The sequence below is a fragment of the Lutra lutra genome, chromosome 17, assembly GCF_902655055.1.
Source record: "Lutra lutra chromosome 17, mLutLut1.2, whole genome shotgun sequence".
Lineage (NCBI taxonomy): Eukaryota > Metazoa > Chordata > Mammalia > Carnivora > Mustelidae > Lutra > Lutra lutra.
Genome location: NC_062294.1, coordinates 47,632,033 through 47,659,412, shown reverse-complemented (window position 1 = coordinate 47,659,412; position 27,380 = coordinate 47,632,033). Strand labels below are relative to the sequence as shown.

The 27,380-nt window shown below is 45.1% G+C and overlaps 1 long non-coding RNA gene and 1 pseudogene across 3 annotated transcripts in view; one reads left to right on the top strand and one right to left on the bottom strand.

Annotated features, from left to right (window-relative positions):
• Positions 1–27,380, top strand: part of LOC125088640 (uncharacterized) — a 103,411-nt gene that overhangs the window by 22,609 nt on the left and 53,422 nt on the right. The gene's annotated exons all lie outside the window — the stretch shown is intronic.
• LOC125088635 (vesicle transport protein SFT2A-like) lies at positions 16,015–17,756 on the bottom strand (annotated as a pseudogene).

Here is a 27,380-nt window from a genome sequence, read left to right as displayed (position 1 = left end):
ATTTAAAAACCTACTAAAGCCAGTGCCTTATCCCTAGAGAGTCTGACTTGATTGGTCTATGGTGCGGCCCTGGCATTTGTAGCTTTTAAGAGCTTCCAAGTCATTTTACGGAGAAACCTTAGGCAAGTGTTCAAAGTTAACATCACCAGTAGTGGGAGATATCAGGGTAGCCGGCCTGATATGATAAACTGAAAAGGCACAGCATCATGTCTGTGTTATTGTTGCCGAAAATGCATAGCCTAAGTTTAATCATGGGGGTATATTAGATAAGCCCAAACTGAGGGCCATTTCACAGAATAATTGGCCAATACTCTTAAAAAAATGTTAAGTTAATGAAGGTAAAAGAATTTCTCAGAAACTGGCCTATATTAAAGGAGACTAAGGAGATAAAACTGCCAAATACAACGTTTGATCCTAGACTGGTTCCTAGTCCAGAAAAAGGACCTTAGTGGAAAGGCTGATGGAATTTGAACAAGATCTGTAGATTAGTTCATCATATTTCAATGATAATTTATTGATTTTGGTCCTTGCTTATCTACAACATTAGTATTTGGGGAAGTTGAGTGAAGGGTATATGGGAACTTGGACTATTTTCGGAACATTTTTGAAGGTCTGAAAGTATGTTAAAATGACAAGTTAAAGAAAAAAAAAAGAAAAACATTTTCTAGGGAATTAATGAATTTCCAGAGTTGACAACCATTTCCTTAGGTCTTCTTGCCTAATACTGTCAGAATTAGCTTCCTGACAACGCTATTTTGTCATGTTTCTGACTTTCTTTCCTTTTTTTTTTTTTTGAAAGATTTTATTTATTTATTTGACAGACAGAGATCACAAGTAGACAGAGAGGCAGGCAGAGAGAGAGGGGGAAGCAGGCTCCTGATGAGGTGAGCAGAGATCCTGATGCGGGGCTCAATCCCAGGACCCTGAGATCATGACCTGAGCCGGTGCAGAGGCTTTAACCCACTGAGCCACCAGGCACCCCTGTTTCTGACTTTCTTAAAGCTTCCCAGTTACTCCTATCATCTGTAGGATAAGTTCAGATTCCTTAGGCTGCCATTCAGAGCCCCCATATCATTCCCCGATCTGCTGCCTTGCTCAGCCTGCAGTTTACTTTCTTTCTTTTTCTTTTTAATATTTATTTATCCATTTTAGAGAGAGAGAGAGCACACGCGTGCATGGTGGGGAGTGACAGAGGGAGAGAGAAACCCACACACCACGCTGAGCTCAGAGCCCACCATGGGGCTCGATCTCATGATCCTGAGATCATGACCTGAGCTGAAACCAAGAGCTGGACACTTAACCAACTGCACCACCCAGGCGCCTCAACAGTTTACTTTTGTGTATCTGAGTTTATTCTAATTCTTTCCCTTATTTCTATAATGCCCCTGCCTTCCTGCTCAGCCTCCTGAATTATTGTTCACCTTAAAGCCCATCTCAGACTCTGTCTCTTCACTGAAGCCCTTTGTGAATATCTCTGTTGGAAGCGGTCTTCTTTCCCTTCTTTGAATTATAGTAGGTAGGATGGTGTGGAGTGAAAACTTGAGCTTTAGATTAAGAAATACGTGAGTCCGAGTCCTGGTTCCATTTTTAACCAGTTCTTGGAGAGGAGACAAGTGACTTCTTGAAGTTTTGGTTTCTCATTTGTGAAATAGGGATAATAGCATTTACGTCAAAGGGCAATTCTGAGCATTAGATGAAGTCTAAACATAAAGTTCTCCAGCACCTAGGAGGTTTCTTCCTCCCTTGGTTTGTAGCTCAGCAGTCTTCAAAGGGATTGTGGTTGCAAAGGCTCTTGTCAAAATTTTCTGCCGGTCTTTAAAAACATATTTGCCTCTGGTCATCACTGAGGTGACAGAAACTCCTGAGCTGAATTGAGTGCTTGGGGCTTTAAGGAATTCAACTGAGATTATGTTTTCCTGGAACCAAATTCAGTGAATAAGTGACCTATGGATAGAAGAATGTAACCCAACAGAGGGAGAAGGGAGGGACAATGGGTTTCTAAGCCTGTGAGGCCTCCCACACCCTTCCCTTTGCTCTTGGTCAGACAGCATTGAGGAAGTACAACTCCTTACTAAACTTCTTAAGCCATGAGTCCTGCCAAACAGCCCTTACTAATCCATTCTGTGTCCAGATACAATGTACAGAGATGAGTCAGGTCCCCTATGTGGTGAACACTTTCCCCTCTTTTTTGCCCTCTCTACCCGCACAGCTCAGTGCTGCATGCTCTGGTTGGCCGCAGTCCAGGTCTCTAGTATTGGTCTGGGAAGACAAGTCCAGGAGGGGCAGACTGAGAAGGAAGGCAGATGCCAACAGGCATGGAAAAGGACAGGTGGGGCTGCCACTGTACAAAGGCCACAAACCCTGGGTGTGTTTTATGACTGTTTCTACATTTAGAATCTCCTCCCCTTTATGACCATTTCAAGAACCCTCCCAACCTCCTGCTGCTTATTACATCTTCTTTCCCTAGTGCACATCTTTTGTGGCCAGAGAATGGCTGTGCAAATAGTTGACAGTTCAGTAAGAATGACTTTTCATGGGGACTGGGAACCTGACCCCGTTTCTTCCCAAAAGAGACCGAGGTTCATAAAAGCAAGCTTTTATAAGGGATGTGCAATTGTGAGTGTGGTGTGAGGGAACAGGTGCATCCATGAAAGGCAAGACAGGAAACAAAATGCTGACCATTGAATCCAGCAAATGGGGTCAGGGAGCAAAAATCATTCTGGAAGGTAGATTTCATTCAGGAGACCTCTGAAATCTTAAGATAGTCTCCTCCCAGATTAAATTATTTATTTGGGTGGGAGATGAGGTTAAATTATGAGTTGTGGGATGTAGGGTAAATTACTTCTCTGTCTCGGTTTTTTTAATCTGTTAAAACAGGGATGATAACATTCATGGGATTTTTTGGTCAAGACTGTAGCTACATAACAGCCCACAGGATGGTGCCAGGCACAGAGTGAGCGCTGAGTGGGTGTGAGCTCTTACAGTTATGGCAATAGGCAAAGACGCCATCCTCGTCACCTGGGTGGGGATGCACTTTTTAGCCAGGGCTCTGGCCGGGCTGGAGATGAAAATGATAGGGGAAGTTAATTTCCAAGAGTAGAAGGATTGGGTCACAGTAACTCATGAACAACATTCTGGAAAGTGTCATAATTCAATGATGGGATCCCCAGAGGGTGTGTGGCTTCTGTCACAATTATTGATCGTGGGGGCCTGGGAATGTGTTCTAGAGTTCAGTGGGGTTGCTGGAAGCTGAGCCTAGAAGTTGGCTTTAAGGGTTGTCTTTGCAAACAGCATTCACTCTGCCAAAAGAATTCCCTGCTATAGCTGGCACCGCTCCTGTCTCTGCACTTTCATTGCTTAGAAGGAGTAAAGAGGAGGACTGCAGGAGGATGAAATAAAGAAATGAATGTACAGATTCACAGGACAGAATTGGAACGGGTACGTGTAAGTTATGAGGAATTCTATGTAAGTTTCATGTGAACATAAAAGGACTTCAAAAAACCCAGACTCTCCATATAAATACAGTGGTTGCCTTGAGCAGATGTCAGATACCCAGAGCACTGAGGCAGAGCCACAAGCAGTGTGGGTCGTAAGGCCTTCTTTGCTTAATGATGAGAAAGACAAAGGAGGAAACAGGTACGGGGTGGGGGGGGGGGGGGATAAAAGGGGGCAGCGAAGGAAAGGGTGGAAGGGATGTTAGTGAGGGCTGTTTGCGCTCCAGGCACTAGCTTATCTTACTCTGTCCCTGTCCTTTCCTAATGCAGTGAGTGTTATCCTTGCACTACAGATTAGAGAGAAAGAGACTCAAGGAGGTCAAGTGATTAGTCCAGATGTCATCCAGCCAGTTAGACATAAAGCTACTGTGTTTCACCTCAAAACTTGTGCTCTTGCCTGTGTGTCAGAAGAAAAGTGAAAGAGAAGAAAGGCGGGGGCCTGGGTGGCTCAGTGGATTAAAGCCTCTGCCTTCAGCTCAGGTCATGATCTCAGAGTCCTGGGATCAAGCCCCGCATCTGCTGGCTCTCTGCTCTCTGCTCTCTGCTCGACGGGGAGCCTGCTTCCTCCTCTGTCTCCGCCTGCCTCTCTGCCTACTTGTGATCTCTGTCAAATAAATAAATAACATCTTTTAAAAAAAAAAGAGAGAGAGAGAGAAGAAAGGCAAAGCAAATTTCTGTTGTAGAGTTTAGAAAAGGTGCCTGTGTTATACAGAGTGATGGGCTTCCCCAGATGTCCAATCCTCACCCCTGGAACCTGAGACTGTTACTGAATTTGGCAAAAGGGATTTTGCAGATGTGGCAAAGTTAGGGATCTTAAGCTGGTAAGAGTTTCCTGGATAATCGAGGTGGGGCCCGGGTGGTCACAGTGTCCTTGTGTGAGAGAGAGGGAAGCTGGAGAGCCAGGACTGGAGCACAGCAGCGAGGATGAGCAAGAGCCCCCTGCTTTGAAGGCACCTGGGAGTTCCTAGAAATGGGGTCAGATGGAGAAGCAGATCTGCCTCCTGAACCTCTAGAAGGAATACCAGCCTGCCAACACCTGGATTTTATCCCATTGAGACCCATTTTGGACTTCTGATGCCCAGAAGTGTAAGAACTGGAAAAAGAATATGTTTGGTCTTAGTATTCTGGAAGGTTACAGTCTGCCACCCAGAAAAAGACTGGAAGAAATAGGCCCAAATATTAAACAATGATTAAGTTTAGATTACAGGTGGAAAATGAGTATGGGTTATAGTTCTTTTTTTTTTCAAGATTTTAAAAAAAGTTTTTATTTATTTGACAGAGAGAGAGAGATCACAAGTAGGCAGAGCAGAAGAGAGGGGGGGGGAAGCAGACTCCCTGCCAAGCAGAGAGCCCAATGCAGGGCTCGATCCCAGGACTCTGAGATCATGACCTGAGCCGAAGGCAGAGGCTTAACCCACTGAACCACCCAGGTGCCCCTAGTTATTTTCTTTTTAGTACTTCACCTTGATTTTCAAAAATAAAAACATTAAATATCATTACTCCAGGATCTTATCAATAGCCCCCCCTGGGCTTGAGGCCAAACCGGAGCACACAGCACTGAGCTGTGCAGGTGGAGAGTGTAGAAAAAAAGGGAGGAAAGCGGTCAGCGCACAGGGGATTTGACTCACCTCTCTACATAGCACATGGGCACAGAATGGATTAGTGAGGGCTTCTTGGTTTGTAGGGTGTGTTCTGATTGCCTGCTCTTCTCTGTTAACTTTCTCCAAAGCCATTCCTTGCCTTCTTTCCTTCCCACCTCTCCCCTCATTGACCCATAGCTCCCATTTTCCAGAAGACTTAGAGGCAGTTAATATGTGACCCCTAGACAAGAATATCCATCTGGCTGAAACCCTAAAAAATCCATGTGCTGTGGGAGCAGGGAGCGGGAAGCGTTCATCTCCCTGCAGGAGCCCTTCAAGGTGTCTGAGAGAGCGTGCCATTTGAGTTTGCTGAGGGCAAGGGCAGGAGAAGAAAGGGTGTGAGAGGCGAAGGACCAGCTTGTGCAAGGGGAGGAAGGAAGAAACAGTAGGTCCCCCCCTTTCCACCCCCTCAGCCTAGAAACACTAGACTCTGTCCTAAGGGTTAGCATAAGACTTTGTTCTTCAATCTAAATGGTACATCACCGGGGCGCCTGGGTGGCTCAGTGGGTTAAGCCGCTGCCTTCGGCTCAGGTCATGATCCCAGGTCCTGGGTTCGAGCCCCACATCGGGCTTTCTGCTCAGCAGGGAGCCTGCTTCCTCTCTCTCTGCCTGCCTCTCTGCCTACTTGTGATTTCTCTCTGTCAAATAAATAAATAAAATCTTTTTAAAAAAAATAAAAAAATAATAAATGGTACATCACCTCAGTGGATCAAACCCAAATGAACAAATTTCTAGGCATCAAGGAGTTAGGTCAGAGACCTGTTATGGGGCAAGCCAAAACACTTGGGCAACTCGGAATTGTATCAAGTAGCTTTGGACTCGGTGCCCGGGAAGAATGTGCTCATGAAACATTTGTTGTGTAGGGGCATCTGGGTGGCTCATTTGGTTGAGCAACTGATGCTTGATTTCGACTCAAATAGTGGTATCAGGCCTGTGGGATCAAGCCCCGAATTGGGCTCAGTGCTCAGCACAGAGTCTGCTTGTCCCTCTCCCTCTGCTCAAATAAATAGGTAAATAGAAGTATTCATTTAAGGTTCAGGTTTTTCTGCTCTTTCCTTCCTGCTGCTTGCAGTACTGGGGTGGGCAGAGTCCCCCTGTCCCGTATATGTGCCCAGTATCTTGCAGGAAGGGTTTGTTCCTTTTGTTGACGTGTAGCTAGCTCTGAGGGGTTTTTTTTTGTTTGTTTGTTTTGTTTTGTTTTGTTTCACTAGCAATTAAGGAAATGATAGAGTGGCTCCTTTCTCCACTAACAGTCTCATAATGGAGTCCCCTAAATCTCATCTTGATTCCTCCACCCTCCAGGGAGCCACACCTTTTCCTGGTCCTCCGAGATTCTGGGGGCCTCAGAGGCCATGCAAAGCCCTATGTGAGGGAAAACAAACACACAACAGAAAACAAAACCCAGGAGTGAGTAAGAACTCTTGCAGTTGTCTCTGTTTACGTAAGGTATGTGTTCCTTTCTCCCTTCCCCCTCTCCACCCTGATATCTGAGGGCCAAGTCCCCATCTCTGGGCACAAAACTGGTTTCCTTGCTGCTCTTATGGTTTGGTTCCACCCACCCAGACAATGGGCCTTTTCTCCCCCTAGAGTCAAAGGCCCTAGTGTTTGGCCCTAGGAGTTCCACTCTGAACTGGTGCCAAGGCTCGAGCTTCCTGCTCTGTTCCTCCCAGGTCATCTGGGAATCTGCACGCCTGTGGGTGCGGTAGGGAGCCCTGAGTTATGTCCAGAAAAAAGGGAATCCCACACGGTTGTGCTTGGGAGACTCTTCTAGGGCTCTTAGCAGAAGAAGCAGAATTGTGGGCCTGGGGCCTGGGCCAGAGTGCTGGTGATTAAAGCTGTGACCTCCAACGAGTAGATTTCTTTCTCTAGTCCTTAGTTTTGCCGTGCATGATGAGGAGCTTTGGCCACTAGAGCACAGGCCCCGCAGCTTGAATGCCCGGCCATGCCTTTCTTCTCTTCCCTTGAAGTCCATATCATCCCTTCAGGGCCCAAGGATCCACCATCAGATAAACTAAATTTGGCTGATGTCTGGTTGAGAGGCGACATGTTTCCTGGGTGGCTGGCCTCTTAGATTACAGTGGAATGGTGGGTGTTTTTGGCCTGGCCTTATTTTGGGGCTCTCTCTGGCAGCAGGAGGGGTAAGACTCTCCCAAATTGTGCAAGTCTTAACAAACAGCCCAAAAAGTTTGGAGTCCTGTGAGTGGGGAACTACCAGAGGCTTTCAGTGGGAAGTGACCTGGTCAGATTGTGTTTTGGGACACATGCTCTGGAAGCTGGTTTGTTGCAGCTGTGGGGAGTGTGCCTGGGAGTCTGAGATCTGAGCTGGGAGTGCAGGGGCAGGAGAGCCATTTGAAGAACGGGCAGGGCTTGGTGAGTGACCAAAGCAGTGATGATGGGTGGGGAAAGTTGAGGATGACTTGGAGCTGAGTCTGGTTTGGGCTTTTGGGTGGATGGGATGCCATTAGCCCTGAGATAAAAATGAGGGATAGGCTGGCCTGGGACTGAGATGCTAAACACAGTTTTGGGTAGGTTTGGCTGAGATGCTTGTGGACTGTCCAGGTGGAATTGCTACGGGCAGTGGGGAGAAGCTCTAGGAGAAGGATGGGCTGGGGCCAGGAATTGGTGGAGGCAGCGATGGAGAGGAGTGGTTGTGCCCAGCACTTGTCCCTCAGCTCAGCACGGTCCCCTTGGCACAAGGGCACAGGTACACAGGCCTGAGTGCTATTCTCCATCAACCTTTTCTGTTGATCAGAATGATTTTTCAGGGGTTTGGCAAGATGGATATTCTTCGTCTAGGGGTCACATATTAACTGCCCGTAAGTCTTCTGGAAAATGGGGGTTGTGGGTCGATTAGGGGAAAGGTGGAAAGGAGGGAAGGCAAGGAATGGCTTTGGAGAAAGTTAATAGAGAAGAACAGGCAATCAGAACACACCTTACAAAACACTTGACATCCATCACAAAACATAAAAGCACAATGTAACTTTAAACTTTCATTGAGAGCCTGGTGTTCAGCATCCAGGGGCAGAAGGGAGTGGGAGACTAGCAGGGCGTAGGGAAGAGGTAATTTAGGAGTAGGCTAATAGCAAAGCAGCTAGCTCAAGAAACCCTATAGCTTAAAAGTTACTGGAAGTAATTACAATATAAAATAGTAGTAGCCAACCAATGTGGTGTGCTTCCTAATTTATAGTACAACTGACAACTAGTAGGACAGCTAGTACCCAGCAAATACCATGTGCTTACTCCCTTCCAGGCAGTGTGCTAAGCATGGTAAATAACTAGATCACTCCATGTGCTCCCTGTAACAGCACATGTGGTTGGGTACTTTTATGAGCCCCATTTCACAGACGTCGGGGCTCAAGTGCAGTCATCTGTCCTGATGCTCGTACTCAAGAGCCAGGGTCTGAGGCTGGGTCTGGGGACCTCACCACCTGTGCTCTTAGCCCCTCGGTGGCAGGTGGGGCAGTGAGAAGGTAGGACTTCTCTGAGATTCTCGGAGATGGTCCTTGAACATCTGTATGAGAATTATTTGGGATGTTTGTTAAAAATTGAGACTGACGGGTCTCACCCTAGACCAACCGAGAGCAGAATTCCTCAAACACTGAGAGTTAAAACTACTGGGCCAGAGGGCCAGAGGTCTGGGTTCTGGAAGGCAGTGGAATCTTTGCTTCTTTAGTCACCCGCTGTTTGGTTCTCATTCCTCTGTGGATCAACAATGCAGTCTACACTTGCTTTCTTCCTCTGGGCTGTGTTGAAGGGGTACATTCCATCCCGAGAATGGATGAAATCACACTGACATTTATGATAGGGAGGCATTTGGAGTCAGTGTCCTTTACTCACATTTTCTCTTCACCCTTCATTTGCTTCTCCCCGCCTCAGGGTGGGTTTCACTTCTCTGCCTGTCCCCCGGGGTGGCTTGCCACCTGGATGGGACAGAGGCTCAAGCCACCTGGGTGGAACAGAGGCTCTGGGAGGGCAGGGGAACCAGGGAGGGGCTCAGGGCTCTGTGGCGGCTTCGCCACTGCCGGTGGAGCTCCACCTGTGAGACTAGGGACCGTGGAGCCATAGCCTGGGATGCTAGGTGGAGATCCCATCATCCATGGCTGTGGGCTCTTCTGAAATGGAGGGTTAATCTCCCTAAGGCTCCAAGCCAGGCAGTGCAGAAAAACAGGAAGAAGTGCCAATCCTCATCTCATCCCCTAGTGAGTTTGGAAGGCTGATCCAGTTGCACCCCTACCTTGAGTGAGGACAAGGGGGTTTTATACAGTTCACTTTGGGGGATATTCCCACACCGGCCTCGAGGAGATCCAGAGGGAGTGGGAGAGCCCTGGGCTGGGAGTGAGGAGAGCTGGTTCTTAGTAGTGTGTGAGCTGTGTTACTTGAGAAAGTCACTCACCTATGCTGGACTTGGTTTTCTTTTCTTTTTCTTTTTCTTTTTTTTTTACGATTTTATTTATTTATTTGACAGAGATCACAAGTAAGCAGAGAGACAGGCAGAGAGTGGGGTAGGGGAGGGGGGAAGCAGGCTCCCTCCTGAGCAGAGAACCTGATGTGGAGCTCCATCCCAGGACCCTGGGATCATGACCCGAGCTAAAGGCAGAGGCTTTAACCCACTGAGCCACCCAGGCGCCCCTGGACTTGGTTTTCTTATCTGAAGTTGAATTTGGCCGAGATAATCTCTCTCTCTCTCTTTCTTTTTTTTTTTTTTTTGGCTGAGATAATCTTTTATCTTCCTTCTTGCCCTCAAGTTCTGATTCTGTAATTAGTAGCAAGAAGACGGGGCAGCTGTGGCAGAGCCCTGAATGCTTCTTGTATCTCACATGCCTGTCTTTCCCCAAAGGAGCAGGGTAGAAATTCTATTTGTGTCTCTCCTTGTACAGCTCTGTGTTTATTTCAGTGGCCTGAAGATGTCCACTGTGGGTGTGGTGAGGAGAGTCTGGAGCCAGGAGCCCCCCCTCAGCCCTGGGGAAGGAGGATCTAGCTGGGGGTTCCCTGCCATTGCGCAGAATTCTCCTGTTTTTTGTTTGGTATGATTTCCATTCCCGTTCTTTCACCTCCTCCATAACTTTCCCCTGAACATCACATTCAGTTTCCAGCCTGGGCTATGATTGTTTGGATGACTTTCCTGGCTCTTTCCTGCCTTTGGTTCCCTGAAACAAACAGCAGGAAATTCTTTTCATAGCCGTCAGGGTGTCCGCTTCATGTTTTCCTCTTTCCCCGCAGAACTGGACAGAACACACAGGCCATGGAGAAACGTGCACATGTTCTAGCTGCCAGCATTCACCTGTGCTGAAGCATGATGGGCTTCTGTTCTCAATATTGTCTGGGGGCTCGTGGCGCACTTTCATGAGTTGTGTGGTGTCCTGATGGCTTGTGTGTGTCTACCACTTAGTTTAGAGTGGTTACTGTGAATGTGCGCGTCCGTGTTTCAATTGCCTGGGTGTGTGCTTGTGGATCAGACTGTGGCGTCAAGGTGGTTGATGCTGAGAAGAAGTGATTCAGGAGCTGGTTTGCTTTCTCTGTTTCTGCTTTTTTTTTTTTTTTTTTTTTTTTTTGCAACACACTGGTAAAGTATTGTCAGATTAAAAAGATGTTAGACATTTCCTTAACCTGGTCTGAAATTCACCTTATTTTATTCCTGGGTGTGTAACCTGTGAGGGTGTGAAGAGGTAGAGAATGAAACACTGGACCTTCCTGAGCAATCGATGTTGGTTTTCAGAAATTGGATGTTGATCATGTAGCTATTACCACCTTTGGATCTGTGAGCAGGATCCCGAGAATTGGAGAGCTTTAGTGACAGAGGTATTACGTTGTTCTGGGACAATTAGAGACAAGTTGACAAGCAGGAAACCGATCAAGTTTGTGGCTTCTTTCTTTCTTTTTTTTTTTAAGATTTTATTTATTTATTTGACAGAGATCATAAGTAGGCAGAGAGGCAGGCAGAGAGAGAAAGGAGGAAGCAGGCTCCCTGCCTGCCCGATGCAGGGCTCGATCCCAGAACCCTGGGATCATGACCTGAGCCGAAGGCAGAGGCTTTAACCCGCTGAGCCACCCAGGCGCCCCAAGTTTATGGCTTATTTCTAACCAATCTTTAAGCATTCCTACCTTTAAGAATAATTTAATTTCGCTGATTCTGTCACCTACTACCAACTGTCAGGAGCTAAATTTTCAAGGATAAATGAAATTCACTCCCTGTCCTGAGTTAATAGTTGGTCTTTTCTTGGGCAAGGCGTTTTGGGCCCAATTCCCTTAATTCCTGACTCTGTCACCAGGAAAGCCTTGAGAGCTCTCAGAACCAGACAGGAGAGGTTGATGCTAGAATGGTGGATGCAGGAGAGAGGGGCAGGATTCCAGCTCCCTGCACTGTCTGACTCTCTTTCGGGAGCACAGTGACTGTGGGAGGTAGGAAACTGGGCCCCTTCAGAGACGTTATGTTAGGTAACATGGTGGGGATGGCAACTTGGACTGTCCCTTACCTTGTCTCTCAGCTCCTCTCGACTCGAGACAATGCCCTCAAGTGTTCCCAGAAATGGACAATGAGTGTCTGTTTCTTGGGACCCTGGAAGAAAGATTGATTAGCTATTCCTAAGAACATCAGCAGTGAGGGACGCCTAGGTGGCCCAATCGGTTAAGCTTTCCACTCTTGGTTTTGGCTCAGGTCGTGATCTCACGGTTGTGAGATTGAACTCTATGCTGAGCTCCACGTTCAGCACAGAGACTTCTTGAGACTCTCTCTTCCCTATCCCTCTGCCCCTCCCAGCCTTTCTCTCTTTCTCTCTCTCAAATATAAATAAATAAAATAAAAAAAAAAAAAAAAAGATCATCAGCAGTGAGAAGGAAAGGCAGTTTGAGGCCCTGTAGAATTATCTTTAGGGAACTAGAGATACTTCACTCCATTCAGACCAGGAGGTTGGCGGTAGGTAAGGGTGGGGTAAAGAGAATGAGGCACAAAAAATGCTCAGACTGACTGGTGCCAAGCCTCCTCCTGAGGCTTTCATACTGAGCTCATATCCCTTCTACCCTTGCAAAGTACCAAGTGAACTTAGCTAGTACTTCCCCTATCTGTGGAAAAACCATTTTGCTAAGGCTTCATGATGTCCTTTTATGACTTCTTTTCCTCTTCCATACTGCCTTTGGTCACTTATACAATATTACTAGGGGTTGGGTGAGTGAAATTTTTCCAGACTCTACATTCTTGGGGTTGGCTCTGGGCCCTGCACATTTCTGCTTCTCCAGGTTGACCCTGAGAGCTGATTCCAGCCTGGGTCTTTTTTTTTTTTTTTTTTAAGATTTTATTTATTTATTTGGCAGACAGAGATCACCAGTAGGCAGAGAGGCAGGCAGAGAGGCAGGCAGAAAGAGAGGAGGAAGCAGGCTCCCTGCGGATCAGAAAGCCCAATGCAGGGCTTGATCCTGGGACCCTGGGATCGTGACCTGAGCCAAAGGCAGAGGCTTTAACCCACTGAACCACTCAGGTGCCCCCAGCCTGGGTCCTTTTATAGCTCTTTCGCCAGCCTGGTTGGTCTGTACAAGAGAGGTTTCAAGTGCTAGGATTTCTGAAATGTCCATGTGCCTTTGGAGTCAGGTAAACCAGACCTGGATTTAAGTTAACACTTTGTTCTTCATTAACTGGGTTACCTTGGCAAGTTACTTAAGGTCTCTTAATACTCAGTTGCTACACTCTTGTTAAATGGAGATGATGCCTACATAATAGTTATTATAATAGTAAAATGCCTTGAGCACCTTACACTTATTAATTCAGCTAATCCTCATACATTTCTAGGAATTAAGTGCTAGTGTAGTTGCCATTTTTCAGATGAAGAAATTGAGGCACAGAGAAGTTAAGTAGCAGGACCAAATTAATGCAATGTGTAAGTGGTAGAGAGCTGGGATTCTGAACTTGGGCAGTTTGACCCTGGAGCCTCCATCCTTAACTACTGTACTACATGTATTCACAGCATGTTTGCAAGAATTCATTGAGATAAACACTTGAAGCACTGGGTATAGTGCTTGGCCTGTAGCAGGCACTCAGTAAATGGAATCTGTTATCACTGGAGGGGAGAAACCTGCTACCACGTGGGCAGGTGGCAGATGTGACCATGGGTCTGGGTGAGGCAGGAGAGGCCGGAGTCTTCCTGCTGACCTGGGCCTTCTACAGTGGCAGGGTTTCAACTGATCTGTCTTTCAAACAAGGCTTGTTGGCAAAAGGCTTATCCCTGTAATCCCAAAGTTGCCTGACAGGCCCTGAAAAGAAAACATAAGAGCCGAAACTCGCTGGCCATAGGAGGGGCTCCCTCCCAGCTAGCCAGGGCTCAAGAACCACTTCTCTGACTTGGCTTTTGAGGAACTTGACTTCTCGCTTCCTGATCTTAGGCGTTTAATCAGGGCTTCCAAATAAGCCACCTGTGGAACAGAGAGGGGCTACTGCCTAAATTGGCAGAGGGTGAAGGGTTGGGTTAGTGCCAGGAAGCCAGGGAGACCCAGATGTGGGCTTCAGAGGCAGCGGTATGAAGCTGGCTCAGCCGCCTGGTGTTGTGCACCTCGGCTGTCTGCCTGGCTCTGGGAGTGTCTTGGTCAGCAACCGGTGGTTCTGGTACGCCTGCCCCACTCGAGGTGCCAGCTGGGCTTAGAGGCCACAAGGCTTTGGAGTCCCTTCGTGGCTCTGCCACTTTTTAGTTGGGTGGCCTTGGCCTTTTATTCATGTTCCCTGACCCTCAGTTTTTTCATTTGTGAGAAAATTGTGAGGATCAAATGAAATAACGTACATGAAGCACCAGAACAGCAACTCCCATACTGTAGGTGCTCAGTATCTGCTCTCAGTCATGGGTGGGTGCAGCTGGGGTGGGGGGAATATAAAAGACGATTATTTGCCTTTTAAAAAAATATATTTTATTTATTTGTCAGAGAGAGAGAGAGAGAGAGGGCACAAGCAGGGGGAGTGGCAGGCAGAGGGAGAAGCAGTCTCCTTGCTCCCTGATTCTTTCTTTGCCTTTAAAGAGGTTATGGTCTGGGCGGGGTTAGAGGTAATGAGACAGGTAAACATATAAATCACAACCTCATAGGAATAGTGTATAATGTAACACAGGGCCCCAAGTATAACAAACATTAGAGCTTTTGGAGTTCAGATATAGGAGAGCTGCCCTGTGGACTAGGCTGCTCAGAGAACGCTTCCTGAGCAAGTGAACTGTGCAAATGTGCAGAGGTTAGGAGGACAGCAAAGGGGAATTCCAGGAAAATATCCGAGAGATCAAGCAGCATAAATTCATGGGAAGGAGAGGAAATCAGTTGAATACCCCTAAAGGATAGAACCATCCTTGACAAAGTTCAGACAAAGGCAGATATTCCAGACAGGACTTTTTTTTTTTTTTTAAGATTTTTTTATTTATTTGAGAGAGAACGAGAGAGCACTCGAGCGAGGGCGGGGAGGGGCAGCAGTAGAGAAGCAGACTCTGTGCTGAGCACAGAGCCCAGTGTAGGGCTCGATCTCACCATCCTGAGACCATGACCTGAGCTGAAACCAAGAATCGGACACGCAACCAACTGAGCCACCAAGTGCCCCCCCCCCACCAGACAAGTTTTTAAAAAAAGAGAAAGGTGACTTTCAGGCAGAATTTCAGGAGAAATTCCAGGGTCTCAAATTTAAAGTAATTGGTTGGTAGGGCAAAGGAGGTGGCCGCCAGTAATCGCAGGCCAGGCTAAAGTTCAAGAGAGGAGCCTAGAAGGCAGAAAGAGAAGGAAGTCTCTCCCCCGGCCCTCTGCACCTCACCCCCCCCCATGCCCCACCCCCGACCCCCGGCCCGGTCTGGACCTGCCAGTTTACACACAGCACCACCCAAGTTTTCCTGAAAGGGAGTGAAAACTAAGTGAGTCCAAATCCTTAGCGAGCCAGTTAGGGGCCTGAGGAACTGGATCTGTTGTCCAAGGAAGTTCAGACCTTGGCATGTGGTATCCAGTGAGAATTCCCGGTTAGGCTCTGGCTATCCTTGCTGAAAGTGTCTGTCTTTGAAAAAAAAATTTTTGTATTTTTTCTTTTCTTATTCCTGTTGTTTGTTCCTATTGAAAAAATTAGTCTTGGCTGAACTAAGTAGAAAAGGTTTGTTCTTACCTAGCCAGTATAACTAACGTGGTTGTAAGAACAGCTCTGGAAAACAATGCGGTGGTGCCCTTGCCTTCCCTTTGCCCTTTTGATAACTTTAATAGCATTATTGCATTGCCATTATGCTCTGTTCTTTATCTGAGTATATATTTAACTTCTGCCCCTCCTCTGAAGGCAACTTAATGTTAGAAGCTGTATCTATGTCTGACTTTAAAGTACCTGCCAAAAAACTACTGACAGGGGGGCCTGGGTGGCTCAGTTGGTTAAGTGTCTGCCTTTGGCTCAGATCATGATCCCAGGGTCCTGGGATTAAACCCCATGTCGAGCCCCACGTTGGGCTCCCTGCTCAGTGGAGAGTCTGCTTCTTCTTTTCTCTCTCCCTCTCTCCCTGCTCATGCTTGCTTGCGCTCTCTCTCTCTTTCAAATAAATAAATATAATCTTTAAAATAAAAAGAAGAAACTACTGACATAGGTACCCAATAAATATTTATTAAGTTGGAGGCTTTTCTGTATGCCTCACAGATTCCAGTAAGTGCTTCATATTTTTCATTCATTCATTCAATCTCTTAATAAGTGTGTAGTCTCCTGAATGCCTACTAGATACTAAGCATTATATTAGGGATATAATGGGAATAAAAATGAAGGGTTTTAGTGGTCCTTAAGGAGCTTATGGTCTTGTAGGTGAGTCAGATAAACAGGCATTTACAGAGCAGAATGGCAAGTGTGACTGAGGGACAGGTGGGTTATTACGGGAACACAGAGGAGGGTCTCATAATTCATCTGAGATGAAGGTGGAGGTGTTGAGACTGGTCAGACAAGGCTTTTTTTTTTTTCCCTTTTTCTTTTTTCAAGAGCAAAATTCTAAAGGAAATAAAAATTGAGGTATGAGCCTTCCAGGCAGAAGGAATAGCATGTGCAAAGTCCGTGGTGTGAGGGGTCCTATATTCAAGGAACTGCAAGTGCTTGCTTATGTTATAACAGGGGCTGCAGAGGGATGGTGGTTAGAAATAAACAGGGAACATTAGGAAGAGCCTGACGTGCTGGGTAAAGAAGTTTGGATTTTATCCTCAGGGTGATGGATGGCTACACCTAGATTTTAGGCGGAGCATTGACCTGATCAGATTGGTGTTTGGAGATCACATTGACTATCAAAGTGGAAAACAGATGGAATCTATGTGTTAGAGGAAGATGAGCTACAACGAGGGCAGTCCAGCAAGGGAAGCCCAGGAACAGGATAGGTGAGGTAGGTGATTGCTGCTTCCTGCTTCTCTAGGATGCTCCTTTCCATCCTGAAGGACCAGGTCTCTAGTTCCTGCCATAGCACCCGCTAAACAGGAGGCAATTCGGAAATGCTTCTTAGATATCTCATTCTTCTTTGTACCACCCAAGCCCCACTCAGTGACTGACCCTTAGAGGCTTTCAGTGGGCATTGGTTGGCTCCAGCATGACTTGTGCTAGCAGCTACTGAGCACTGATTTGAAGGTAGGGCGGGTACCCCTTTCTCCTGTGGTCACAAAGTAGACGAAATTGCTTTCCAGGTTAGGATTGACCTTGAAGATCTCTTTTGCATGGCCTTTCTCAAGACATTCTCCATCTCATCATGAATCTTTGTTCCAAAGTGAACAGTGTGTTCCTTTAGAGCAGGAAATGTATTTTTATTCATTTTTATATTCCCAGGACTTACCACAGTGCATTATACACAGTGGGTGATAGTAGATATTTGTTTCATGAGTCTGAAATTCCTTGTTTTGGACTTGAAATGTGTTTTATGAAATATGTTGTAAATGTTGATTAGGTGCTGATTCCTCCAAAAGCCTTTTATTTATTTATTTATTTCGCCCTTTTTTTTTTTATCATATTTTGATGTGCATATACTAGAATGTATGTATTTGTGTAAGAATCATTAAGGACCGGAGGCAACAAGACAGAACTCAAAGAGCCTCCCCTTGCATGTGGGTTATATGACAGACTCACCAGGTCATTGACAAGAAACTGCAGTATACGGAATAATAAGGCCAGTCCCCTCTTGTGCCACCAAAGAGCAGCACACAGCGTAAATATGAAACACAGGAGCATAATAATTGTTGCAAGCAGTCTTGTTGTTTCAGACGGTTTCTTCAGTTGCTTCATGGGTCCCACTGAAAAGCACATCCTGGCTAATGCAGCAGTATTTCCAAGGGTATAAAATGCTACAAAAAGCTTTATGACACCAGGAAGCCACAGCAATCCAGTTTCAAGGATAGAGAAGAAAGTGCCGCACACGAAGCATATGAAAAACCACTCAACCTGGTGTTGACTCTAAGGGATGAGGCATCCAGGACCTGTGAGTTCCGTCATCCTGGCCACTCAGGACCTGCCGCAGCTTGTTCATGGCCCTGCTCCCCCACCACATTGGCAGCCCTTGCTTGCTTGGCCCCTCAAAAGTCTTTTAAACCTGTAGCCTAATGGTTAACTAGGCATATCGAGGACTGGAGGAAAGGAACTAGGAGATGGGTGAAGTTAGCAGGATGGGAAGTAAGTTATTTCTCAGAAATACTTAAAAGCTGAATTGAGGGACGCCTGGGTGGCTCAGTTGGTTGGACGACTGCCTTCGGCTCAGGTCATGATCCCGGAATCCCGGGATCGAGTCCCACATTGGGCTCCCAGCTCCATGGGGAGTCTGCCTCTCCCTCTGACCTTCTCCTAGCTCATGCTCTCTCTCACTGTCTCTCTCTCAAATAAATAAATAAAATCTTTAAAAAAAAAAAAAAAGCTGAATTGAAACAATTCAGAACAGTCCTAGGCCAAAAGTTGTTAAGTTCTTAGAAAGTCCTATTGGGGAGATTGGGAAGCTCTGGGTTCCCTTTACCACTTACCATTCTACAGATTGCTTTTGTTTCTCCTCATATACTTTATTTTAATTTTTTAAAGATTTTATTTATTTATTTGAGAGAGAGAGAAAGAGAGACAGAGAGAGTGTTTGTACGAGAGGGCACAAACCGGGGAGAGGGAGAAGCAGACTCCCTACCGATCAGGGTGGCCTAACATGTGACCCTATTCCAGGACCCCAGGATCATGACCTGAGTCAAAGGCAGATGCTTAACCAACTGAGCCACCTAGGCTTCCCTCTCCTCCTGTATTTTAAACTACAATTAAACTAGATGACTCAGCATGTTTTCCTGATTCTTTGTCTTTCCGTTTCTTTCTTTTTTTTTTTAATTAAAGATTTTCTTTTCTTTTCTTTTCTTTTTTTGACACACAGAGAGAGAAATCACAAGTAGGCTGAGAGACAGGCAGAGAGAGAGGAAGAAGCAGGCTCCCCGCTGAGCAAAGAGCCCGATGCGGTACTCGATTCCAGAACCCTGAGATCATGACCTGAGCCAAAGGCAGAGGCTTAACCCACTGAGCCACCCAGGTGCCCCTGTCTTTCTGTTTCTTTTCTTCATTAGGAATGCCCTGCTCCTTTATGCCATTATCATTATTCTTTATTTCCCTCCTGAAATGCTAGACTCTTTCCCTGAAACCCTATGGAAGAAATAGTCTCTCCCTACCCTGAACATCTCAGCTTTTAGACCCCCTCATGTACTTAATGCTATTACTAGAATTATATATGGATAAAATTATCATTCCTATTCTCACTAGAAGCAAGGGATCTAATTTAACTATGTGTATTTCATAGCACAGGGCCTCGTAAATGTTGAGTGAACCAAATGTTGACAGAACTATATTACTGGCTTAGTGTGATGGTTAATTTTACCTGTCAACTTGACTGGGCCACGGGGTGCCCAGATATTTGGTCAAACATTATTCTGGGTGTTTTTGTGTGAGATTAACATTTACACTGGTGGACTGAGTAAAGCAAATTGCCCTCGCTAATGTGGGTAGACTCATCCAATCAGCTGATGGCTTGAATAGAACAAAAAGGTTGACCCTCCTCTGAGTAAGAAAGAATTCCTCCTGGCTGTCTAGGACATCAGCTTATTTCTGCCTTCAGACTTGAACTGAAACATTGGCTCTTCCTGGGTCTGGAGGCTACTGGCCTTTGGCCTTTGGAACTACACCATTGGCTCCCCTGGTCTCTAGCTTGCCGACTTACCCTGCAGATTGTGGGATTGTCAGCCTCTTTCGTCAAGTGAGCCAATTTCTTATAAATCTCTTTCTTTTTATTTACATGTCTGTCTATCTAATCTCTGTATCTAGGTCTATATCCATCCTATTGGTCCTGTTTTTCTGGAGAACTCTGACTAATATATTTAGGTCCTAGATTTTATTTTATTTTAAATTTTATTTTATTTATTTATTTTTAAAGGTTTTATTTATGCATTTGAGAGATAGAGAGCACAGAAGGAGAGTGAGAGGGAGAAACAGACTCTCTGATGAGCAGCAGAGAGCCCAATGTGGGGCTTGATCCCAAGACACCAAGATCATGACCCAAGCCAAAGGCAGATACCCAACCGACTGAGCCACCCAAGCACCCCAGATTCTGGATTTTAGAAATATTCTAGAGAAAGGAAAAGAGTTTGATCTACCTTTCCTGGAATTGGATTAACATGAGGCCACTTTTTATTTATTTTATTTTTTTATAAATATATAATGTATTATTAGCCTCAGGGGTACAGGTCTGTGAATTGCCAGGTTTACACACTTCATAGCACTCACCATAGCACATACCCTCCCCAAAATCCATAACCCCACCACCCTCTCCCTACCGCCCTCCCCCCGGCCACCCTCAGTTTGTTTTGTGAGATTAAGAGTCTCTTACGGTTTGTCTCCCTCCCGATCCCACCTTGTTTCATTTATTCTTTTCCTACCCCCCAAACCTCCCACGTTGCATCTCCACTTCCTTATATCAGGGAGATCATATGATAGTTGTCTTTCTCCGATTGACTTATTTCACTACACATAATACCCTCTAGTTCCATCCATGCTGTCGCAAATGGCAAGATTTCATTTCTTTTGATGGCTGCATAGTATTCCATTGTATATATATACTACATCTTCTTTTTTTTTTTATTTTTTTTTATTTTTTCAGCATAACAGTATTCATTATTTTTGCACCACACCCAGTGCTCCATGCAATCCGTGCCCTCTACAATACCCACCACCTGGTGCCCCCAACCTCCCACCCCCCACCCTTTAAAATTCTCAGATCGTTTTTCAGAGTCCATAGTCTCTCATGGTTCACCTCCCCTTCCAATATACCACATCTTCTTTATCCATTCATCTGTTGATAGACATCTAGGTTCTTTCCATAGTTTGGCTATTGTGGACATTGCTGCTATAAACATTTGGGTGCACGTGCCCCTTCGGATCACTATGTTTGTATCTTTAGGGTAAATACCCAGTAGTGCAATTGCTGGGTCGTAGGGTAGCTCTATTTTCAACTTTTTGAGGAACCTCCATGCTGTTTTCCAGAGTGGCTGCACCAGCTTGCATTCCCACCAACAGTATAGGAGGGTTGTGAACTCCCTTCTTTCTTATACATTCCATGTTTACCTATTCTTCTCTGTCCTTCAAGGAATCAAGCATTCTCTCCCCTCCATGTCTGATATGTCGTTTGCAGATATCTTCTCCCATTCTGTCAGTAGTCTTTTGGTTTTGTTAACTGTTTCCTTTGCTGTGCAAAAGCTTTTGATCTTGATGAAGTCCCAATAGTTCATTTTTGCCCTTGCTTCCCTTTCCTTTGGCAACGTTCCAAGGAAGAAGTTGCTGTGGCTGAAGTTGAAGAGGTTGCTGCCTATGTTCTCCTCAAGGATTTTGATGGATTCCTTTCTCAAATTGAGGTCCTTCATCCATTTTTTTAAAAAGATTTTATTTATTTATTTGACAGAGAGAGAGATCACAAGTAGGCAGAAAGGCAGGCAGAGAGAGGGAGGGAAGCAGGCTCCCCACTGAGCAGACAGCCCAATGCAGGATTCGATCCCAGGACCCTGAGATCATGACCTGAGCTGAAGGCAGAGGCTTAAACCACTGAGCCACCCAGGTGCCCCTCCTCATCCATTTTGAGTCTGTTTTCGTGTGTGGTGTAAGGAAATGGTCCAGTTTCATTGTTCTGCATGTGGCTGTCCATTTTCCCAAAACCATTTGTTGAAGAGGCTGTCTTTTTTCCATTGGACATTCTTTCCTGCTTTGTCAAAGATTAGTTGACCATAGAGTTGAGGGTCAATTTCTGGGCTCTCTATTCTGTTCCATTGATCTATGTGTCTGTTTTTGTGCCAGTATCATGTCTTGATGCCATGTCTTGATGATGACAGCTTTGTAATAGAGCTGAAGTCTGGAATTGTGATGCCACCAACTTTGGCTTTCTTTTTCAATATTCCTTTGGCTATTCAAGGTCTTTTCTGGTTCCATACAAATTTTAGGATTATTTGTTCCATTTCTTTGAAAAAAATGGATGGGATTTTGAGAGAGATTGCATTGAATGTGTAGATTGCTTTAGGTAACGTAGATATTTTCACAATATTTGTTCTTCCAATCCATGAGCATGGAACACTTTTCCATTTCTTTGTGTCTTCCTCAATTTCTTTCCTGAGTACTTTATAGTTTTCTGAGTATAGATTCTTTGCCTCTTCGGTTAGGTTTATTCCCAGTTATCTTATGGTTTTGGGTGCAATTGTAAATCGGATTGACTCCTTAATTTCTCTTTCTTCTGTCTTGTTGGTATAAAGAAATGCAACTGATTTCTGTGCCTTGATTTTATATCCTTACACTTTACTGAATTCCTGTACAAGTTCTAGCAGATTTGGAGTGGAGTCTTTTGGGTTTTCCACATATAGTATCGTATCATTTGCAAAGAGTGATAGTTTGACTTCTTCTTTGCTGATTTGGATGTCTTTAAGTTCTTTTTGTTGTCTGATTGCTGGCTGAGGCTAGGACTTCTAGTACTATGTTGAATAGCAGTGGTTATAATGGATATCCCTGCCGTGTTCCTGACCTTAGTGGAAAAGCTCAGTTTTTCTCCATTGAGAATAATATTTGCGGTGGGTTTTTCATAGATGGCTTTGATAATATTGAGGTATGTGAGACCACTTATTTTTTTAAAGATTTTATTTATTTATTTGACAGAGATCACAATTAGGCAGAGAGGCAGGCAGAGAGAGGAAGGGAAGCAGGCTTCCCACTGAGCAGAGAGCCTGATATGGGGAAAGCCTGATGTGGGGCTCGATCCCAGGACCCTGGGATCATGACCTGAGCTGAAGGCAGAGGCTTTAACCCACTGAGCCACCCAGGCACCCCATGAGGCCACTTTTTAAATGATACTTACCTTTAGTATCTTTTCATTTCCCAAGCACTTCTTATATGAACTCTTCTCCTTTTCCAAGATTTCAGCCACATGAGATTTGTACACTTCCATTAGCACTCCATTATAGTGCTGACGGAGGCCCACCCTGCTTCTCATGTAAGGCCCAAATTTTCCTACCTTTTGAGTCCTCTTCCTAACCGCACCCCATCAGAGCCCCAACTCAATATAGTAGGTCCAAGGAACGTGGTGGGGGAAAGCAGCCTGACCATTCAAGTGATTCATGTTTAGCTGAGAGCTCTCTAACCTTCTTAGAATCATTTCCTAAATGAATTGGGTGAAATATCAAATAATTTAATAAAGCAGAATTTAATAAATTTTATTAAATTATATAATTTATCTTATAAATTATAAATATATAATTTATATAATTTTATATAAATTTATTAAATTTATGTAAATTTAATAAAGTGAAATTTTTTAGGCAGGGTAGAAATGATATCTTTGAGTAACTTCCCACTGGGCAGGCAGGACAGCCTTCTGAAGGTCAGCCCTAGGGTGAGGACCTCCTATGCACTTGCTGCTTTGGCAGATTCTTCCCTTTTCCATTTCTGAAACCACAGCTTCTCTAAGAACAATAGCAAGTAAGCACTCCCACAGAAACGGGTGGAGACTCTGCTGCCCGCACAAGGAGGGAGGGAGAGGAAAGGGAAACAATTTGCATGTCTCCACTAGATCTTTATAAGTTAGCAAAAACTTGGTGTTTTGAAATGCTCATTTTAGAAAAATATAGACTATTTATTTATTTATTTATTTTAAAATATTTTATTTATTTACTTAAAACAGAGAGAGATCACAAGTAGGCAGAACAGAAGGCAGGGGCAGGGAAGCAGTCTCTCTGCTGAGCTGAGAGCCTGATGCGGGGCCCTGAGATCATGACCTGAGCCAAAGGCAGAAGCTTAACCACTGACCCACCCTGGCACCCCAGAATATAGACTACTTTAAAAATGATGAGAAAATCAGTAGTTTTATATTACATGAGGCCATAAATAAAGACCAGGCAGGAGAGGAGATGTCAGTGGAGGCATGAGAGGCACTGTATTGGCAAACATGTTGGTTAGTCACATCAGCATTGAAGCTGCTTAAAATGCTTAAATATACTTAAAATACTTACATATACTTATATAAGTATACTTATATAAGTATATATATATATATATATGCACATATATATATATACTTAAAAATACTATACTTAAAATACTTAAATAAAATACTTAAAATAGGGGTGCCTGGGTGGCTCAGTGGGTTAAGCCGCTGCCTTCGGCTCAGGTCATGATCTCAGAGTCCTGGGATCGAGCCCCGCATCGGGCTCTCTGCTCAGCAGGGAGCCTGCTCCCTCCTCTCTCTCTGCCTGCCTCTCTGCCTGCTTGTGATCTCTCTGTCAAATAAATAAATAAAATCCTAAAAAAAAAATACTTAAAATACTTAGCACCTCACCTATTATAAGACAGATCTTCTCTCCAGGTTTCCTGTAAGAAGGAAGAGGGGAATTTAGGGGAAAGATCATGATCATAATATAAAACTACAAACTCCTTGCATCTATTTCCATATTTAAATATATTTATGTCTTCCTCATATTAAAAAAAATCTCTTGGGGCGCCTGGGTGGAATAGTCAGTTGGGCATTTGACTCTTGGTTTCGGCTCAGGTCATGATCTCGGGGTCATGGGATTGAACTCTGCATCAGCCTCCACGCTCAGCATGGAGTTTACTTGAGATTCTCTCTCCCTCTCTCTCTGTCCCTCCCTGTCACTCTCTCTCAAATAAATCTTAAAAAAAAAAAAACTCTCTTTTGAACCCTATTCCTCTTGCTGACGTCTGCTCTAGTACTATCTTCCTTTGTATAGATGAACTTCTTTTTTTTTTAAAGATTTTATTTATTTATTTGACAGAGAGAGAGGGAGAGATCACAAGTAGGCAGAGAGGCAGGCAGAGAGAGAGAGGAGGAACCAGGCTCCGTGTCAAGCAGAGAGCCTGATGCGGGGCTCAATCCCAGGACTCTGGGATCATGACCTGAGCCGAAGGAAGATGCTTAACGCACTGAGCCACCTAGGCGCCCCTAGATGAACTTCTTTTTTTTTTTAAATAAGATTTTTTTTTAAGATTTTATTTATTTATTTGACAGACAGATATTACAAGTAGTCAGAGAGGCAGGCAGGGAGAGAGGAAGAAGTAGGCTCCCTGCTGAGCAGAGAGCCCCATGCGGGGCTTGATCCCAGGACCCTGAGACCATGACCTGAGCCAACTGCAGAGGCTTTAACCCACTCAGCTGCCCAGGTGCCCCCCTAGACAAACTTCTTAAAAGTGTTTTTTTAAAACCAATATCTCCATTTGCTTATCTCCCATCCTCTCTCAGCATCATAGAGTTGATTTTCTTCCCACATTGTGCAACAAAAACTGCTCTAACCAAGGTCTCCAATGGTGAAGTTATCCCCAAATAGCATAAACCCTTCTCACCTTTGTTTTACGTGATGTCACAGGGCCCTTGCCCCTATTGGCCACTGCTTCACTCAAGATTGCTGCCATGGCCCCCACTCTGGTGGCTCCCCATATATCTGGCCATTGCTGCCTTCTCTGATCTGTCCATCCCCTAAATGCCATTGGTCTCTAGAGTCTGTCTTGTCCTGTGCCCTCCTCTCTTCCTCTATGTACTCACCAGACCCTCTGTGACTTCAGCCATAATCCATTTCTCTTGAGGCATGTATCTCTACTCTCTGTTGGGAATCTGCTTTTGAATATGCAGCATGTCCCAAACTGTCTTACCTCAAAACCTGGTTCTTTAAAAAATAATAACAGTTATCATTATAATAATATACATCATTATAATAATAATGATATAATACATAATATATAATATAATATAACATTACATTACATAATAATATATACCCTAACCCACAGTGATCTATGCCAGAAAACCACCACCACCCTGCCTCTTCTCTTTGTCATTCCCCCATCTGCTCAGTCATCAGTTTTGGCAGTGCCATCTCCTACATATCTCTAACCTGTCCCCTCATTTCCAACCTAACTCACACTACTAACTCAGGCCCCCATCATCTCCTCTGGATCCCTGCAACATCTTCTCTCTGACTCCCTTCCTTGCCTCCGTGTAATTAATTCTGGGCGCCCTCCCAGCCCCCTGTCCACAGTGCAGCTGGAGTGGCCCTATCAAACAAATGTCTGGGAGGGAGGAGTCAAGATGGCGGAGAAGTAGCAGGCTGAGACGACTTCAGGCAGCGGGAGATCAGCTAAATAGCTTATCTAAAGATTGCAAACACCTACAAATCCAATGGGAGATTGAAGAGAAGAAGAACAGCAATTCTAGAAACAGAAAATCAACCACTATCTGAAAGGTAGGAAGATAGACCGCGGGGGGAGGGGCCGGCTCCCGGCAAGCGGCGGAGCAACGGAGCACAAAATCAGGACTTTTAAAAGTCTGTTCCGGGGGCGCCCAGGTGGCTCAGTGGATTAAGCCACTGCCTTTGGCTCAGGTCATGATCTCAGGGTCCTGGGATCGAGTCCCGCATCAGGCTCTCTGCTTAGCATGGAGCCTGCTTCCTCCTCTCTCTCTCTGCCTGCCTCTCTGCCTGCTTGTGATCTCTCTGTCAAATTTAAAAAAAAAAAAAATCTTAAAAGTCTGTTCTGCTGAGGGACATCGCTCCAGAGGCTTAACCGGGGTGAAGCCCAGGCGGGGTCAGCGCGGCCTCAGGTCCCACAGGGTCACAGAAGGATCGGGGGTGTCCAGTGTCGCAGAGCTTACCGGTATTAGAACGGGGAAGCCGGCTACAGAGACAGAGCCCTCTGTAGCCGAGGAGTGAGCTCTAAGCTCGGGGTTACCTTGAACCGGTTGCAGGCTCGGTCAGCTCGGAGCGCGGCCAGAGGCCACGGTGACAGGAGTAATTGGGCACTGTTCTCTGAGGGCGCACTGAGGAGTGGGGCCCCGGGCTCTCGGCTCCTCCAGGCCGGAGACCAGGAGGCCGTCATCTTCATTCCCGTCTTCCAGAACTCTACGGAAAGCGCTCAGGGAACAAAAGCTCCCGAAAGCAAACCCAGCAAACCCGAGCGGATTACTCAGCCCGGCCCCCGAGTAAGGGCGGTGCAACTCCCCCTGGGGCAAAGACACTTGAGAATCACTACAACAGGCCCCTCCCCCAGAAGATCAACAAGAAACCCAGCCAGGACCAAGTTCACCTACCAAGGAGTGCAGTTTCAATACCAAGGAGAGCAGCAGAATTCCAGAGGAGGAGAAAGCAAAGCACGGAACTCATGGCTTTCTCCCCATGATTCTTTAGCCTTGCAGTTAATTTAATTTTTTTTTCTTTTTCAATTTTTTTTCTCTTCTTCTGCTAAATTTTTTTAACTTTTACTGTTTTCTTTTTTAACGTTTTTTAAATAGTTCATCTAATATATATATATTTTTTTCCTTTTTATATTTTTTCTTTATCAGCTTTCTTTTTTTAATTGTTTCTTTTTTTTTTTTCTTTCTGAACCCCTTTTTATCCCTTTTCTCCCCCCTCACGATTTGGGATCTCTTCTGATTTGGCTAAAGCATATTTTCCTGGGTTTGTTGCCACCCTTTTAGTATTTTACTTGCTCCTTCATATACTCTTATCTGGACAAAATGACAAGGCGGAAAAATTCACCACAAAAAAGCAGTACCAAAAGCTAGGGACCTAATCAATACAGACATTGGTAATATGTCAGATATAGAGTTCAGAATGACGATTCTCAAGGTTCTAGCCGGGCTTGAAAAAGGCATGGAAGATATTAAAGCAACCCTCTCGGGAGATATAAAAGCCCTTTCTGGAGAAATAAAAGAACTAAAATCTAACCAAGTTGAAATCAAAAAAGCTATTAATGAGGTGCAATAAA